The 18279-nt window shown below is 34.8% G+C and overlaps 1 pseudogene; it reads left to right on the forward strand.

Annotated features, from left to right (window-relative positions):
- Positions 1-15859: 15859 nt before the first annotated feature.
- Positions 15860-18279, forward strand: part of LOC149557764 (cell division cycle 20.2, cofactor of APC complex-like) — a 52988-nt pseudogene continuing 50568 nt past the window's right edge.

An 18279-nucleotide genomic window follows, 5' to 3' on the forward strand; every position in this document is an offset into this window, starting at 1 on the left:
GTTTGACAAGAGGGACATGACCAAATCATTCAGGATTTTTGACCTTTTTCTACTCTACAATAAGATGAAAGAAAAGTTGAGTAGTCATCCCAAGTTTAAACATTTGTGGGCGGGCCCCTATTAGATCGCAAAAATTCTTGGAGAAAACACTTTTAGGCTCAGTTCCTTACAGGGGAAATTTCTTCCCTTGCCCATAAATGGGTAGTCTAAAGCATTATTTTGAAACCTAAAAGATAAAAACCAAAAAAAAAAAATTAGTTAGATTTTATTTCTACAAGTAGTTAGGTTTTTATTTTTCGCAAGTATCTTTTTTATCTGCAAATGTGTTTTGCTTTTAGTCATGTATTACTTTTCAAATTTGTGTCAATCCCAATGGGGTAAGGTGTACTTGAGATTTCCTTTCAGAAGAGGTATCTCTTTGTCAAGATATTTGGATGATTGTGTGTCTTATACCAATCGAGCAATGAACATTCCTTGCAGAAATAGGGGATTTTCAGTCTAGAAATCAAAAGTCTAGACCAATAAGTTCTCAACACTTTGCAAAACTAAAATTTGATTGTTTCAAGTGTTGTCAAATGGAATTCAAAGATGAAAAAGGATGATCCAAACTCCAAATGGTTCAAATAGGAGGGGTCTTCTCAAAAAGTTGCTAAGATAATTGTTTGACATGAGAGTTTCTAAAAAGTTCTAAAAGAGGAATGCAAGGGATGTTCACAAGAGATCAAATCTAAGAAACAACATCAATGTCTTGACTACACAATCTAACCATAGTCAAGATACAAAACACAGAGAGAGAGAGAGGGAGAGAGAGAGAGAGAGAGAGAGAGAGAGAGAGAGAGAGAGAGAGAGAGAGAGAGAGAGAGAGAAAATAAAGGAAGATAAAGTGTTAAGACTAAAGGATTATGAAGATCTGAAATGGAAAAAAGATATGTGTTCAAAGAAAAGTATTTTGTATCTAAAATATTGTTTCATCAAAACTACATGAAGCAATTATTCAAATTTTCTAGAGAGTTGAAAGAAAGTGACACCCCGCTAAGAGGCCTCAAACTAATTCTCTCATCTGGTCAAGAAAATGATCGATGAATAGCCTTTGTCAAGATTCTGAAGGAATGAGCCAAGTGGAGTGGAAGATTATTTCCAAGTTGTCAAAAAACTTTGATAGATTGCATCTTGAGACATCAAATAGAATCAAATAGAATGAACACACAAATCACACACTAAGCTTCAAAATTTTTGAATTCTGGCAATTTGATTGTGAAGTCTTCCAAAATATGCTCAAGATGTTTGAAGTTTGGTTAATGTTTGACAAATGTTTAAAGAATGTTTGCTAATGAAGAAATGCCTTTGTCATTTCTTCCTTTTTTGTGGGCTATTTGTTGTGGTCCCATAATACATGCCTCATTCTTCACTAGGAATGGGGACCCCCTACTTTTTTTCAGAATCCTAAACTCATAGTTCGAGATTTGAGAAAAGATGTTAGAGTTAAAATTGTAAAAAACAAAAAAAAATGAAAAAACTCGAAAAGAACAAAAAAATAGAAGGTTGAAAAAACATTAAAAAAATATAAAATAATAATAATAAATTCCAAAAAAAAAAAAAATCAAAGTGCACACCATATTCATGTGCACGTGACCTGTGAGGCAAGTGCCATGCACTTGCACATATGTGCAAGGGTGCGGCATGCACCCCACACACCTATAGGGTTAAAAAACCCTCCATGTCTCCCAAAATTTTCACAACTCATTTTCATTTTTGCATTTTTCCAACAAGAGCAGTGCTTAAGGTAAATTATATGGCCCTTTGTTATACTATGCATCATGTGCCACATAGAATGTAGTGATGCCGCGTGCTCTTTGCCGTTGGGTGAGCCACATGCACTATAAACTTTGAACTGCACCCTCCAATGGTGCCACGTGCCTTCCAAACCCAATGATGCATGCCACATGCCTTTTGGCATCACATGCCATGTGCATGCAAAATTGGGTGTCGTGCTCCACCTTCTGCTTGCCTCTGCAATGCTCTCTGCCTGCATATGGCACTTCACGTGCCCATGCACCTCCAATGCCTTCACCCATGCATAGAACTTCATGCATTCACGTACCATGTAAACCCTTCACCATGGTTTTAAACACACTAATCTGTGCTCGCATGCCTCCTCAGTGCCCTCTTTCTCACACGTGCCCACGGCCTTCGTGCCGCATATTCCAAATATCTCCATTTTTTTTTTCATCAAAAAACTAATAAAAAATTAAAATATATATATATATATATATATATATATATATAAAATAAATAAATATAAATAGAGAGAAAATAGATTTTTAAAAAATAAGTAAAAGCACCCTAATTGGGCATTTCATTTTTGTTCTTTATGTTTATTTTTTCATTAAATTTAAGGTTTTCTTATTTTCAAGTCATTATTATTTGGAACTAATAAACATTTTTTTCCACATCGTGTAGACCAGAGATTTAAATGGCTTCCACATCTGGAATGGTACCCAAGCCCATCATATTCAAGTTTCAAGTTGTACCCTTGAAATAAAGATTTCATGATGATCACACAGAGATCAGAGATACAAATTTGGGACATACTAAGTTAGGAGAATTCCTCAGAATTTGCAACAAGCCTATCAAGAGATCAGCTCTAGTTTCATCACTGATTCATTTTGGGTTGGTGAGTGCAACTTCACATCCCATATCGGTGCAATCAATAGAATTAATCATGACACTGGTGCAACATTTTTTTTTTGAAGAAAGGGTGCCCAAGAGTGTCACAGGAGAAGTTGTTTTGGACTTATGACCCAATAACATTGAGAGGGTCTTTCATCTCCTAAGAATGGATCAATTCATTAGACTCTCATATGAAGCAGCTAAGAGATGGTATAAGGAGCACCAGTAGGAGGCAATAGACATTATACAATCATCATACCTCATTAAGAAGCCTCCTAGGGTAAAGATAATTGGCAAAGTGGATATGACCCAATGATACATGAAGGAGGATATTGGTTATCCAATCATTCTCTTGAGTAGAGTCATGGGCATACCCATAGCAAGCCACCTTATGTTCAACTTCATTGAGACCATTAGAGCTGTGAAAATACCATTGGACTAGACCACCACACAAGTGAAAATTTGTGTGAGCAATTGAAGAAAATAAAGGACAAGAAGAATTTTTATATGACTTCTTACATGGTATTCCTACTTGTAGTAAGGGTGATAAACTATCCCAGTTTGTACAAGAAATGTAGTATGTAGGATCCTAATGCCTGGCCATACATCGTATACCCTCAGTTGGTAAAGAAGAAGCTCTCATCACAAAGAAAAGAGTATAGAATCATGAATGATGCATTCATTTTTGCGATCATTCAATTCATTGAGGGAGATTATGGGAAGAGGTTATCTGGTGGAGCCAAAGCATAGATTACAATTCTCAGAGCCTACTTCATCCAGTTCAAAATATTCACATATCTTTGGGTAGCTGGTGCCTCCATCTATCCTAAGAAGCTCCCAAGATACCCAAGTGACAAATTAGTCCTGTTAGAGATTGCTCAGAAAATTGAGTCAACATATGAGAAGATAAAGAGACAATGGAGACCTTGTTGAGCATGGCCCTTAGTCATTGGACAATACCAAGTGAAGCAAAAGCAAGATATTTTGTCATTCAAGTGTGAGTGGGATAATTATCCCCTCAAGGAGTAAAACTCTCTCCATCCCTATTTTGATAACATTGTGAGAGTGGAAAGTTTACTAGGAAAGGAGTTTCACCATCAGGATGCTATTGAAGATCACTAGATGAACATAACAAATGACTATGATGTTCACATAAGGGACTATTGTAAGATGACTTTGTATCAAGAAGAGAAGGCTCTCTAGTTCAACATCCTAAAGGAGATAAGGCAATAGGATTCTAAGGAGTTATTGGACCCCTTGTTCAACTTAGACAAAATTGGTGAAAGACCCATTATGAATTTTGAGGTTGATAGAGAGGAGGCTAATGATATTAATCATTGAGCAAGGCATGTCCTTAGAATAATTAAGGATTGGATCAAGAAGCCTTTTCCACTTAATCCAATACATGACACAGTAAGCTTCCATGTGCATGCTCACCTAGAAAGAGCTAGAGGGAAGAAAGTAACAATTCCTACCTTTGTGGCCCAGTCTCCTATCAAGCCAGAGATAGTATACCAACTTGATCACCTAGTTAGATACTATCACCCTCTAGAGGGGAGGGGTAAGAACAAAGGTAAGAGGACCTCCTCTTAGAGAATTCAAAAAAAATAGGTTGAAGAACAGGTTCCTTCCTAGCAGCAAGAAGAGAGTGCACAAGGGTCTAAAGATACTAAAGCTACTCAAGTCAAGGATGAACCTCAATTGCCTCCCATTGTGCCCAGCAAAGGGAGAGATTCTACAAGTCTCCATTCCTCCTATGCAAGAAGAGCCAACTTATCCCTCTACCTCCAAAAAAAAAAAAAAGAGGATTAAGATTTGGACGAGGAAGAGACAAAGGATCAACAAAAAATGAGTGCCTTCCCCATCTATTCCTGAAACCATTCTAGAAGGAGACGAAGGGGAGGAAGAAGAAGAATTAGAAGAGGAAGAAGAACAAGTGCACCTATAGAGAAGGACTCAACTAGCAAGAGCCACTAAGCTACAAAGGAGGAAAAGTGTCATAGGTACCTCAACATCCACCCCAGCAGAACCCTTAGAGCTCTCTTCTTCAGAAGATGAACTATAGTAGTGGGCGGACAAGTAGAGTGATGAGGGTCATGACATTTTTAAAATGTTTGATTTTGATTTTATGCCTATTGGTATAAATTTTATTGGGGATAAGATCAGGGACATCCCTATAGGTGAACCTCAACAAGAAGACTGGACAGAGATGCTACCAAATATATAGGGTCTTGATCTTACTCCCTCATTTCCAACACAAATTATGGTGGTAGATAAGGGTTTGGTTACTCCTCCACCTCTAAGTTTAGAAGAATAGTAGGTTCAAAAGGAACTATCATAGGAGGAGGGACAAATGGTGGAATATTCTCAACCACCTTCCCAAGACACTAAGGTTTAAGCTATAGGTCTACTAAGACTAAGGCTACAGAAGAAGAGCTCTCCCAATAGGAGACAACTCTAAGTAGGAGTGATAAGAGGAAGGCAGTAGTAGAACACACCTCTTAATCCTCAAGAAGAAGGTCTTCAGTTGAGTACATCCCAAGATGGCTCCAAAAAGAAATAATGAGGAGTACAAGACCTCAATTCCATGATATTAAGGAAGATATTTTTGAGATTACAAAGATGTTGAATAAACTTGAGTCTCCAATGCACAAGGCAACACCATTGGCATTTGTCACCTATACACAAAACTAGGAGTTGTTTGCACTAGTAGTGATTCCTCTTGAAGACACAGATGTAGAAAGCCTTGGTCCCAAGGATTATCAGCTCAAGAACACCATGCTTAGGAAACCTAAACAAGATACAACCTAATTAATGCTAACCATGGGATAAAAGAAGTCTTGAAGAACATGGTACAAGATGAGGTCAAACTCTAAACACTTCAAAGGTGGGTCGAGATCCTAAAGGGATATCTAGCTGAAGTAGTTGGTTCTCTAGATTCTAAACACCCCAAGAAGACTCTGAATACCATACTTAGAGAAGGGGGAGGTGTACAACTTGATCCATTTTTGAAGGTCTATCAGTAATGGCGAGAAATTTTTGAGGAGAAAGGTATCTTGATCATCTCAAGGAATTTGAAGTTACTGCATGCTATGTAGGAGAATGTGAATAAAATTGTAGTAATTTTCAACCAGGACTTCAGTATCATAGATGAAGTGAGGGCCTGGAGTAAGGATTTGCAAACTCTACAAGCCATAAAGGGCCAAAGATACTAGGTTTTGATTTATGTATATACAGGAGAAGAGTTACATATGTTTGATGACTAGATAGAGAAAATAGCAGATAGCAATAAAGTAATGGAAACATTACATGGGGAGATTCATTGGCTCAAGGACCAAGCCCGAGAGAAAATTTTGGAAGTAAAAAGACACTATTGTCATGCATGCTTGGAAATTTTTGAAGATGAGGAACAAGAAAAGTTGTTACTTGTGGAAACAGTGGTTGAGAATTTTAGGAAGATTTTTGAGGAAGTTGTTGATGATGAGGACATTCGACAAGCCTTGAAAACTGAAGAAGCATTGTTAGAATTGGATACCAAACTCAAGGATTTTTTTGATACTTGAATTGAGGTAGACAATTACCGACAAAAGGTCAAAGAAAAATATGAGGCTTTAGATCTATCAGATGTGGCCAAAATTATTGAGATGATAGAGAAATTCAAGGGAAAACATCCAAACATAGCTTTGGGATGAAGAAGAATGGAACCTAGATGCCAAAATTTCAATTTTGACACTCAATAAAATTTTGTGATTTTGGACCATTTTGAGGTGCACAAGTGGGCAGGTCTATAGGTACATAGGTACATAGGTAGGTTAGCAGATGCACATTTTCACAAACTGTTTGCTGACAATTAACTACCAGTTCCAAAATTAGAGCTTTCGATGCATCAAAAATGCATTTTGATAGTAGTTTAACTCCTACAAATGCCCTATCAAGGATCAACTTCTATTTTTGGCACTTCTTGACACTTCCACTTCGACTCGGAGCTTTCTCTCTCATATTTCTTTGTTTTTAAACATGTAAAAGGCTCATACATCCAATTAATGAATTAAAATTTGGATGTAGTCCTTCTTTGCACCAATTAGATTGTAGTTTGTATAGAATTAGTTTTTTTTATAATTAAAATCATTTTATTGTATGAAGAATATCTCTTACTCTAAACACAAATTGAGGAGATGATTTCTTATAAGTATCCCATTGTAATATGTCATGAAGGTTTCCATTATTATGCAATAAAATTATGCTTTTGGTGCTCGCATTTGGGGTCTCGTCATTCTTGCCTAAATGTGTCATATTTTTGTGAATTTATTCATGAAATTGTGATTGACCCAAAGGTTTATTGCTTTATTTCTCATTATGTGATCTTTTAGTTTTGGTTTTTGCTACAGATTTATGAATTTGGCTGACATATCTAGCTTGAGAAGAGATCATCAAATTATGCTTGCATAACTTTTTGTCTCACATGAGCACAATTTCTGTGGCATTGTGATTTGATGAAAGGTGAAATATCATACAACTATTAGAGTTTCTCATAGATGATTGCATTAGTGGAATCTAGGAAGTGTTGCTCTTATTTTCATAGGTTACCTATCGATTCCTTCAAAAGCTTAACTTGCAGTGTGTTGTTTTCTATAGTTTATGTCTATTAGGATTTTCAATTTCATGTTATTTACTTTCAATTTTAGTTATTTATTTTGCTAACTCCCTTGTTAGAGTAGGAATTCATACTAGTTTCATTGTTAGCTTGCATCCATAAAAAACATAAAATACAAATCATAGTCCTTTTTTTGTGTTATTTTGAAGTAGCATGCAAATTTTCATCTCATCTGAAATCAAAATGAACTAGCAAAGGCCTCCTTGTTGAAAATCACATTTATCTTCAATTTAGCAGATTTTGGTACATTACAAGACAAATATGAAACCTTGGAGTTGATCCAAAAGATTAGCTTTTCAAGAGAGGAATTCACAAGAATTCCTACCATTTAGCATCGTGCATAATGACAACTCAACAAAAAATATGTAAAGAAGAGATTGACATAATCACTATTGAAATGATAGCTTAGGTTCATAGCATTTACAATCTAAGAAATAGAGCGGTAAAAAACATTGCTAGTAAACCATCTGGTATCTTCATTAAGATACTACTCATAAAATAAGTAATGTAAATATGAAATAAGGTCTAGTGGTTGTAAAAGTCAAGGATAGTATAAACAAGAAGTGGGAGCCAAAGAAAAAGGTGTGGTTTCAAGGAGTTGACACAGTAAAAGCCAATGTGTGGGAAAAGAAGCCAAGCTCTGATGTCATCAAGCCATTGAAGTAACCAAGAAAATAATCAGAGGAAATCTTCCCAAAACTCATGCATATGATCCTATTGATATGATTTCTATGCTATCTCAAATTATTTTTGAGGTTCCCTTATCTAAAAATTTTAGAATAGAAGAACACAAGAATAAGGCCACATCTTGGTTGAATGGTATAGGAGGTATTAGTGATATTGTTGAGCCAGAATCATTAGTACTACAATAGATACCAGTAGTAATGAAGGATAAAGAAGATAAAGGAATTATATCTCAAATACCTCAAATGTACTTAAAAAATTCCTCTATAGCCTAATTTCAAGATATTGATCCATTCTTCCCCAATCTAATCATAAATGGCCAAACCTTAAAGAAGTGTATGATTGACTTAGGGGCATCAAAAACTATCATGCCTTTTAAAATTATGGAAGCCCTTGGCCTAGAAGTAGACACCAAATAGGGTAGATTTAGAGCAATGGATGCAAGAGAGGTGCCTATCATAGGTATAACTAATACCCTACCTTTTTAGCTAGCTACTTACCTTGATGTTGAAATGACCATGATAGTCCTTGTAGTTGATATTCCTCCCCATTATGGGATGCTACTCTCTAGAAAATGGAGTGCTATAATGGAAGGTAGCCTACAATGTGACTTTTCATATGCCACTTTATTGATAGAGTCACTTATATATATGAAGACAATATTAATAAGGATGCTACTTGTTTTCTGGATACTAAGGTGAATGCATTTAGAGTAGAGCTTGTCATCCAAGAAATTAAGAAACCATCTCCCCTAATTACACAAGAGGTGACTAACTATTTGGATCTATAGAACTTATGGACCATGTATTTTGATGGGGCAAGTTTTAGGGAAGGCTCGAGAGCTGGGATAGTATTTATATCCTTAGAGAAAAATAATTTTAGATATTGATTTACCTTGAACTTTAGATGTACCAATAATGTTGCAGAGTATGAAGAACTCCTACTAGGATTTAAAGTTGTAGCTAATCAAGGGATTAAGAAGTTGCACGCTATTGGTGATTCTAAATTAATAGTGTCTCAAGTTAAGGAGATATATGCCTCCAAGAAAAAAATATTGAAATAGTATAGGGATGGTGTTTGGGATTAGATAGAAGCATTTGATGCCTTTGGCATTTCTTGGATGGATAGGAGTAACAATAAGATGGTTGACTTGCTAGCTAATATGGAAATCAAGCCAGATGATATATCACTTGCTAGAGTGTCTATAATTCAAGTGAAAAATTGCTTTTCTTTCCCTGATAATGTAGAGAATTGGAAAGTTTTCAAAAATGATAAAGATATCTTGAATTTTCTTCTTAATAAGGATAAGTATCATGGGCAAGAATTGGACTACAGTGCTTTTGTAGAAATAGTGCATGGAAAGTAGACCATCTTTGGTCAAGAAATTTTGTAGCTAAAACCAACAAGGTCCCTAAGGGTTTAGTAGTTCCTGAGAGTGCTTTTGATAATCAACGTAGAGTGCATACAGATATCAAAGATAAGAAGCCACAAGAACTTGAAAAAATCAATTTGGGCACTGCTGAGTCTCCAAAAAAGGTATACATTGGTAAAGCCTTATCTCATGCAATTAGGAAATCTTTGATATATTTATTGAGAAGATTTAGACATATTTTTGCATGGTCATATAATGACCTTAAGGCTTATAGACAAGACCTTTTCCAACATGTAATACCTCTAAAGGAAAATTTCAAACCATTTAAGTAGAAAGAAAGGCCTATTAATCCCACTCTAGCCCCTAAAATGCAAGAAGAACTTATGAAACTTAGGGATGGGGGGATTATCAAACCAATTAGACATACCTCATGGGTGTCTAATTTAGTGCTAGTTAAGAAAAAGAATGGGGATATCAGGGTATGTGTTGATTTCAGAAACCTCAATATTGCATCTTTAAAGGATAACTATGGGTTGCCTAATACGGAAGCCATGTTGAAGCAAGTTACTAGTTTAGAATGAATGTCCATGATGGATGGTTTCTCAATATATAACAAGGTCTTGGTAGATGAGAAAGAGAAATTCAAGACAACTTTCACTACACCTTGGGGAACTTATGTATATGTAAGAATGCCTTTTGGCCTAATCAATGCAGGGGAAACATTTCAAAGAGCTATGGATGTAGATTTTAAATAATATATTGACAAGTTTATGGTTGTATATTAGGATGATCTAACTACATATTCAAAGAAGGCTAAAGAACATTGCAAGAATGTAGAAAATATTTTTATTAAAGCCTTAGAGTATGGTGTCTCCTTGAAACCTAAAAAATGTACCTTTAGAGTGATAGAGGAAAAATTACTTGGTCATATAGTATCAAAGGAAGGGGTTATGATTGACCCTGAAAGAGTAGCATAAATTGACAAGGTACCAAAGCCCAAGAATGTCAAAGGTATACAATATTTCTTTGGGAAAGTTATTTTTAAGGAGATTTGTAACCAATTTTGCTGAAATTAGCACACTAATCTCAAAAATGCTCTAGAAGGGAGTAACTATCTATTGGAAAGGTGAACCTACTATGGCCTTCCAACATATTTAAATGCCATTAAGAATGCACTAGTCCCTAGGAATCCTGATTATGGAAATCATATGCATATCTTTTATTTTGCATCCTTTTATACCATAGCAATAGTCCTATTATAGAAAAATAAGAATGATCATGAACAACCAATTGCATTGTTTAGAAAATCTCTTCAACCTATAGAACTCAAGTATGAAATCAATGAGAAGAAAGTGTATGTACTTGTCAAATATTTTAAGGCCTTTAGATGCTACTTAGTTGGTGTTGATGTTATTGAATTTTTACCTAGTACAACCATTAAGGATATTTTTCTTAATAGGAGGTATCTATTAGAAGGTGCAAATTGATCAACCGAATCCAATAATTCAATATTGACATCTAAATCACCAAGTTAGTAAGAGGTCAAGGACTAGCAAAGCTTATGGTTCAACCAATGAGGACCTCAGCTCTAATACATGTGATATGGATGAATGTGACTAGTATAAAGATGTAACATATATATATATATATATATATATATATATATATATATTTACAACATATACAAGCTCTACCCCATCTAATAGATAATGAAAAGAGGACAATAAAATTGCATTCAGTTAGGTGCATTATTGTGAATGGAAGTCTACATTGGAGAAATTTTGAAGGAGTACTCTTGAAATGCATTGATCGAGATGAATTAGAAAGATTATTGAATGAGATGCATTTAGGGGTATGTGGTGAGCATTACATGGCAATGACTAATACCCATAAAGTCATGAGGATAGACTTTTGGTGGCCTAGTCTATTCAAGGATACCCAAATCCATGTTAGAAGATGTGACTCTTGACAAAAATTTGCTGGAAAACTAAAGTTTTCTAGAAATTTTCCCTTGAAATCTGTTGAAGTATAGGCACCTTGTCAACAATGAGGGATGGAATTCATAGGAAAAATATTAACCAAGTCTAGTAGTAGCTACTCATGGATACCTGTTGCAACTTATTACTTTACAAAGTGGGTTGAGACCATCCCTACAAGAAAAGATATTAGTAAGGTGGTAAATAATTTCCTACTAAATAACATTATTACAAGGTTTGGGTGTCGTGAGAAAATAGTGACTAATAATGCTATGTGCTTTAGATCTAATGAATTTATCAATTTTTATGACAAATATGGTATTACTAGGTCAACTTCATCACTTATCATCAACAAGGAAATGGACAGGCTAAATCCACTAACAAAAGATTGTTGAAAGTCATAAAAAAGACTTTGGATGAAAACAAGAAGACATGGGACTCTAATTTATAGTTGGTAGTCTAGGCTGATAGAGTGGCAGTAAAGAAGACAATATGTGTTGTACCTTTTGACCTTGTATATGGAATCTAGGATAGAATGCCTCATGACAATGTAATAGGTTTGTATAATTACATCTAGATGTATGGTGAAGATATCATTGATGATATGTAGGAAAGGATGGATGAATTGGTTGGGTTGAATAAGACAAGGAAAGAGGCTTGTGCTAAAAATATAAAATTGTAGTTTTAGACAAAACATCTATATGATAGGAGGGAAATGTCAAGAAAATTTGACCCAGATGACTTACTCCTAATGTGGAATGCAAGGATTGAGGATAATAGCAAGCATGGAAAATTTGATCCTATCTAGCTTGGTCCCTATCTATTTGATTCTACTTCGAGAGAGAAGTCATATTTCATCAAAGAATTATTAGGAGACTTTCTTGAATCACCAGTTCATGGACAATTCTTGAAGAAATAATTTTGTTGAAGGTATTTATTTTCCATGAACAATAGTTAGGTTTATATATACTTATACATTTGTAAATTCATTTACATGTGTTTATAGCCTATGTATATATATGTATATATCCTTTTATATTCTCAAAAAATTTGTCTTAGGTTGTAATTTATTTGGTCTACTTTAACTAGAGATTTTGAATTCTTGTATGGATACAAGTATCCATCATCCCTAGACAGAGCCACTGATAGTCCTTATTTTTATTGTGCTAAAATTTTGCACATTCAATATGAAAAATATGTATATATTGAGTTGTATTGTTAGGGTTTTTGTATTTCATTTATTTTTAGTTTCTAAAAAAATGCCCTGACCTGGTTTTTTTTCCCTAGCTCAGTGTCAAAAATATTTCCCTTGTGGAATAATGTGATATGCTAAGATTATGTCTTTACCCTTGTCATGAAAATTTTCATTAAAATACACAATCATCTTACCCTTACCCTGGGTTTTTATTTCAAGTAGGAGATATATGCCATTTTCAAATTGTATGCTACGATCTTACAATCAAGAATTGGACATCTAGTTGTAAGCTTAAAATATCCCTCTCTCGACGTTATGATATAAGGGTTAGCAGAGGATCATAGGGATAGATTTTGAGTCTCCCAATCTTAAGATTTTTTATGTGTTCATAGTATCGCAAGTATTCAAGGTGAGGTCTCCAATCTTATGACTCCCTTTATGTTGTATCATCCTAAGTGTCTATTGGAGAGGTTTTAAAATCAAGTTCTGATGTTATGATACACAATGTATCATGGGATCGTAAAAGCATAAATGGGGGCTCAAAACCATGTGATAAAGTGGTGATTAGAAGATCACAAGAATATAAAGATTGTAAGGGTAATGCGTCGAGTTTTGATCTTGCGACAAGAGGGAGATCAAGACATAGTAAAGGTTTACAAGGAGGCTTTCGAAGATACAAAAAGGTCATCATCATAGGATCATGGAAGCATATTTTTGGATGTCTAATGACATGATAATGAGATGATCATAAGGATTAGGTGGTAAAGCAAGGTGAGGCTAGGTGCATTTACATGAGTTTTTAAGACACATGGCAAGTCTTGTCTTCCAATGCTACAAGTAGTAGATCATAAGATCTCAAGGGCATGTTCAAAGATTTATGAATCTAAGAAGTAGTAATGTATTGTGAGATCATGCAGATGAATATTGATTCTTCTAAGGATATGATAAAGAAAGCATAACCTCCACCACATGGTCATAGGTAAATGATAGCAGCTAAAGATTACTCTCGATGCTATGAAGTTAGTTTATTGATTGTAGTCAAGAGGTCGTAAATAAAAAAATTAAGTCACAATGTTACACTAATGTTGTGCTTGTAACATCATAAGGGTTTGAAGGATAATTTCCAAAGCTATAAAATGGTCCACTAAGCCGCAATCGTAAGATTATAAGTCAAGTAAAGGCGAGATAAGATGCTATGCTAATGAGTATAAACTATGTCTCATGAGATTGTAAGAGATTTTAAAGGTAGTCCTTGATGTCACAGTAATTGATGTATCATAAGATCATGAAATCCATTTTCAAGGCTTACAATGATGCAATAAAGCATTTGATTTTAAATAATCGTAAGATTCTAGAGACAATGTTCCCCACCTAAGATGATATGAAGGAATTCAATGTATCTTAAGATTTTAAACCCTATTTTGATGTGAAAAGGTGAACTTTTATTTTTTTAGCTATAATAATGACAAGGAACCCAGGCCAATGGAATTTGAGTAAAGCACAGAAGTTCTTGTGCTAGAATGACTATGTGGACACTCCATCTAAGATGATAGATTGCACTAAATTTAAAGATCAAGTATGTTGAGTATCAATGCACATAGAAGGTTGATGAGTGTATGATTAAAAAAAAAAATCCATAATCCAATTATCTATTTCCATTTGTAGAGATTAGAATTTTCAAAGTAGTTGTATAGCTTTTAGTGCTAGTAGATTATTATTTTCATAACTATTTGTAGAAGTTTTTCAGTGTTCCTAATCAAATTCACAAGATGTTTGACAAGAAAGTAGAAGAATGGATAAAGTTGTTCCTAAGATCCTCAAATTTCAATGTTGTAGATTCTCATGTGTTCATGCACACATATTCTCTATGTAGAGATGCTAAATGTCTTGGAGTCACTAGCTATGAGATTTTCATATATTTTTATTGCAACAAAGAAAAGAAGATCCTTGTTTATAATCTATGGAAGAAGAACCTAGCAAAGTTAGTCTTTTTAGATGTCTATGTGGATGTAGATTTGGTAAAGGCCCTAATAAAATCATATAATCTAGCTAGCAAGTTATTCTACAGAAGGGATGGAACTATCTTATGCACACTAGACTAGGCCTCTTTTATTGAAGTATTTGGATTGGATGGTGCCATGAGTGAACTAGTTGACATGGTTGACCTACAAAGAAAATTTGAGAAAAAAACCAAAGCCTACACAAGGAAATCAATGCTAAAACATATTCCTATGGACCTGAAGTAGGTGGGTGATGACTCCAAGAAGGTGGAGATGATGATGCCTTTGGACAAGTTTAAGAATTATTTTGTGAAATTTGTATATGTTGTCCACAAGGTAGTTGGTAAAGATGGAATTGACATGGTATATGGAGAAAAATTTATCATTGCCAGAGATATGCAAGAATTCTACCATGGTGGAGAATATGACTATGTTGAGTATATTCTAACAAGAATCAAGGAGAACATTGGACTGACGTAGAATGGAGAAATGGAAAATTTTGGTTTTCACCATTACTCACTAATGATGCACTTGATCTTGTATAAGAATGTAGGGTATATAAGTATAGACTTTATTAATCACACATCTAATATTAATGGAGAGATAGTTTAATTATGGACATAGGTATGGGATACTTTCTATCATTATTCTGATTATGTCACACTTTTCAATAATTTCAATGCTATAATAATGAAAATGTTAAGACCCAGGTTACTTTAGGGAACTTGAGCTTTTGAAGAGTCTTTTAAGACCATCCCTACTCCTTGAGAGAAAAATATTAGATCATAATTGGGGGGATATTTTCCTATTCCCATTTTTTTCCTTGATGAGGGTTTATGGTTGTCCCTAGCCCCTACATATTTTGTCAAAATTCATTCCCCCTAGACTGACCATCCTTGAATTCATTTGGCAGTTATTTATGGTAAAAAAGGAGTATTTAAGTCATAAGGTACATAGAGGTACATTCATATGTTAATGTTTTAAGGTGGGGGACTTTTCAAATGGAAAAGAAGCCCTAGATCAGATTCATTCTTTCATCCACCACTACAATTTGTTAACTGATCCTTATAGGATGTATGGTCTTGATAACTGGCTAAGGAATACCCTCAAAGAAATAAGCAACTATGTGTTTCCTAGTACCAAAGAGTTACCCCATGAAGACCTCATTCCCAATCTGTTGCTAGGGGGGCAGTAAACAAATTGTCAAAGTTGTATGATGTGTTAAGGGTAGAGAGGGAGCTAAATAGATTAGACCCAAATTTAAGGGAGTTCTACCTAGACATACCTTACACACAAAGGATAAGAAAGATGGTGGTTTACGATGTAGAAATTATGGAACAAATGCCAAAGGAATCACTTGGGGAAGATGAGAGAGAAAATCTTGATAGCCCTAAACCTGATGTGTCCTTAGAGTTGGAACAAGATGAGCCCCCTGAGACATCATGGGTTACAAAAGGAAATAAGAGGAAAAAGATTGTCCATATCCCTAAAAAAGTTAAATAGAGGACATTGCAGATCCTGCCTGGTAGAAGTTAGTACTTTGTTGACTTAAGGCAAAGTTATATACAAGACAAAATCATTACAGCTAAGAATACATTGACTAATCTAGAAATAGTTGCATCAAGGTTCGATGATATGATCATCCAAGCCCAAATATCTATAGAAGATGATGAGTTCATCAAATCAGCTAAGTTCAGGAGCTTCTTGTATAAGGTCAAGCAGAGTGGGCTAGTGTTAAAAAAGAAACTAGGTGAATCTGACGAGCAAAAGAAAGAATTGGTTGAAAATTTGCATTTCTATGATCCATTAAGTGAAATCATGACTCTTAACAAGGTAAGGGATCTAATGTAGACTGGGATGCTACTAGTGGCTAGATGGGATTTGGAACAAGCATTTATGGTTGATCAAATTAGGAGACAAGAGAATTCTATTCCATATGAGGCATATGGTACTAGTGGACTACAAAGAAGATATGGTTTCAATATTGATGCCAAGTATCTAGTAGTATAGAGCATGGCTCCTATAACAAAAAATCCCAAATTGATGGGTGTACAAAGTATAAAATAGGGAAACATGATAGTGTGGACACTACAAGGTACCTTAGGTGCAAAGATCTCCAAGGCTGTAAAACACTTTTCATTTATGAATGAAGCCAAGGTAAAGGAAAAAGAGACAAGGCTGGCCAAATCCTTTCATGGTTACATTGATGTTAGGAATCAATATGAGGAGGAGCTAAGGAAAAGCCATGCATACACAAATAAGATTGAGGAGCTTGAGGATAAGGCCCAAGGATTAGAAAATGAAGTTGCATCTCTTAGAGAGAAACTATCCAATGCAGAGCAGGTTGCCATTGCAAAATAGAGCAAGGAACAAGATAGTCAAATAGAACCATTCAAGGTTATAGCAAATACCACAACACAGATAGACAAGCTAGAGGTAGAGGATACAACAAAGCCTAGAAGAATGAGCATAGATGCTCCACCAACATAGTAAGGTGATGAGACAAGGACAATTGTCCTTAGAGGTATGATTGGCCATAGGGTTAAAACTCTAAAGAGTTAATCACAAAAGGCCCATATACTATATAATTCTTTACAAGATGTTGAGAAATTTTTCAATGTACTTCCATGGATATCACCCACATTCAATCTCTAGAGGCCATATATTCTATTCTTAGATAGGCTTATTATGTTGATGGCTAAAAAGCCAGATTTTCCTGACAAGATCATTATAGTGAAGGAGGGCTCGGAAATGGTAAAGGAATCAATTGGTTTCTTCACTGGAAAACTAAAAATAATACAAGGAAAAATGAAGGTTCTATCTTAGGGAATTGAGCCATATATTCCACAAATTTTGGACACAAACAATAAATTAAAAGAATGGAAGGGGTGGTTTGATTCATCCAATGCAATAATAACCCAAGAGGCCACAATAGAAAATTTTTAAGATAACATTGATACCCCATTCAATAATTTAATTGACTCCTTGTTCAGAGCTGAAATAGATTTGAATAAATTTTTAGTGGAGTCTAAAGCCATAATAGATGCCAGGTGGACTAAAGCCACAAAGGACTTAGAAGAAGTTAGATCAACTGAGTGGCCCACCAAAAGGGAGATCTATGTATGGGAAGTGGTGGGAGAGATTGATTCTCTTCCAACAGGAGCTAGTTGAGGAGTTACTTATTAAAAATAGAAGAGGACAAAGAATGAAAGTTAAAGCTTCAACAATAAATAACCACTTATTGAATTTTCAACTACATTCTCTTTTTGGATCAAGCATAGAGGAATGTCTTAATTGTAACTTTTTGTACATGTCTTGCCTCTTTTCTCTTCCATTAAGGCTTTGGCATGTGTCCTTCTCCCATCTGAAGCTTGTTACAATCCTTTATAAGGATTCCCAAGATGTGGAGTAGAGGTCAGAAGTCTATAGATTTTTTAGTTTTATGTCATTTACAATCTGTCTAGTTTTTTTTATTGTAAGAATGCATTCAGTCTTGTAAACTTGAAGATATAGTGAATATGAATGATCTTGTTGTCAAGTTATGATTTATATTACGAGTCTATATCAGTATTGTATTTATTTATAGAGGAAATTAATATAAAAGGAAGTTTTGTATATCTATGTATCTAAGTTTTGTCTCCTTCCTTGTATATCTATGATCTTGGGATCAAAGTGAACAATTTTTTTTTAGTTTAATGAAGTTTAGATAAATTATATGTCTCTTGTTG

Source organism: Cupressus sempervirens, chromosome 5 (genome assembly GCF_028749045.1).
Source record: "Cupressus sempervirens isolate cs-2001-9-10 chromosome 5, ASM2874904v1, whole genome shotgun sequence".
Classification (NCBI taxonomy): Eukaryota; Viridiplantae; Streptophyta; class Pinopsida; order Cupressales; family Cupressaceae; genus Cupressus; species Cupressus sempervirens.